The following is a 1757-nucleotide window of genomic DNA, read 5'->3' as shown; positions in this document are numbered from 1 at the left end:
ATGATGGGCAACAATGGCCCCATCCCATCCCATCCCATCCCATCCCATCCCATCCCATCCCATCCCATCCCATCCCATCCCATGGGCTGGGCACACTCATCCCAAGCACACCAGGGATGCATGAAGGGACATGACAGCAGCATCAAGTGACCCCAGCCCTGTCACTGATGTTACCACCGTGTCCCTTCCTGCCAAGGCTGGGCAGGCATGAGGGAAAGGGCTGCTCTACTCAAGCGCAGCAATTTTTCCAAACCTGCTGCTTGTGTTGTGGCATTTCTGGCCACTTTGAGGGCTGAGTCTGGGGATGCCCGAGCCTGGCTCTCACCTGGTACGCAGGTTTTGCAACTCAACCCATCCTACTGGGGATCACAAAGTGCTCTGAAGAACACCAGCACCGGTCTTGTAGGATTTTCTCTTTTGCTTTCTTTAACACATGCCTAATGTAAATCCCTCATTTTCGTGTCTGTATGTGTTGACTTGAGAGGGAGTAGTCCCTTTTCATTGCTGCAATTTACTATCGGTGGCAGTTATTTAGCTTTGGTTTTACCCCGTTTTGTGGCAATAGTTCAGTCTTGGAGAAGGCATATGGAGAGGTCAGAAGGGATCAGAGAATTACATTTTTCTCTATCAGGTTTCCTGGGCATTGAATAGAGCACCCACTCAGGCGATTTTATCATCTCACCACAGGACAAGCAGGTGACATTACACACAGCCCACCCGCGGCCCAGAAAGGGCTCAAGGGGAACATCCACCCTCCGCTCCTCACCAGGGACTGTCTGTGCCAAGGTCCCCCCAGGAGCCGTCAGAATGAGAGGAGAGCAGCAGCTGGAGGCAGAGGACCGAGGACACTTGTGACCTCACCCTGCAAGCCCCTAATTTGGGGAGTCTCTACTGTAGAATTGGCCAGAGGATGAAAGGCTCCTGGCGACCAAACCGCCTTCTTTGCAGCAAACCCATGGGCAGGGCCAAAAGCCAGGGAATTGGATCCTCTCCCCAGCCCCAGAGTCACACACGCAGCCACAACGTTGTGGAAATGAGTTTATTGACACGGACGGCAGGTAAAGCCTGAAGAGCAACACAGCTACGTGGCAAACACTCGAACGAGCGGCGCGGCGGGAGAGGAGGGCGAAACACCACCGACCGAGCCCAGGCTCTGCCCTGCGGTGTGGGGACGCCTCTGCGCCAAAAAAGCTCGGAAGAAATTTTGCAAGAGAAGGGGGTGCTCAGCAACCCCTCCCCGCGTTGAAGTTACACCAGCTGTTCAGTGGAGGAGACTTCAGCGTTTGTTCCTGACCCTCTGCCATCTCCTCCCTGCCCCGACAGCATCATGCTCAGCGCCACCAGTGCTTCCTTAACTGCTCTTTTCATGACTTGTGCAGCGCACCCGCGGGGCTCGGAGCAAATCACCTCCCAGCAGCACACGCGGGCAGGGCTCAGGGGCTGGATCGCTCCAGCTCTGTCCCACTTCTTCCCCAGCCAGAGCCTGGGGGTTCCTACACAGTGACACCACCCTCCTTGGGGTCCCGCAGCTCCTGTGCTCTGCCAGTCTCCTCCAGGGCACTGTGACCTTGTCCCAGCACTGACTTCTTGGTCGCAGCCAGTGCCAAAGCCCTGATGATCCACGTCCCACCGCAAAACACTGACTGACTTTGAATGTGGCATCTAAAAAGACAACATGGGGGTTTCTACGCGCAAGAGCTCTGCTCGCTGGGGAGGAGATGGCATCAAAGCATGCTGGGGAGGGCGAAGCTGTTCCG

Source organism: Apaloderma vittatum, unplaced genomic scaffold, assembly GCF_000703405.1.
Source record: "Apaloderma vittatum isolate BGI_N311 unplaced genomic scaffold, ASM70340v1 scaffold29175, whole genome shotgun sequence".
NCBI lineage: Eukaryota > Metazoa > Chordata > Aves > Trogoniformes > Trogonidae > Apaloderma > Apaloderma vittatum.
This window is presented reverse-complemented; position numbering follows the sequence as displayed.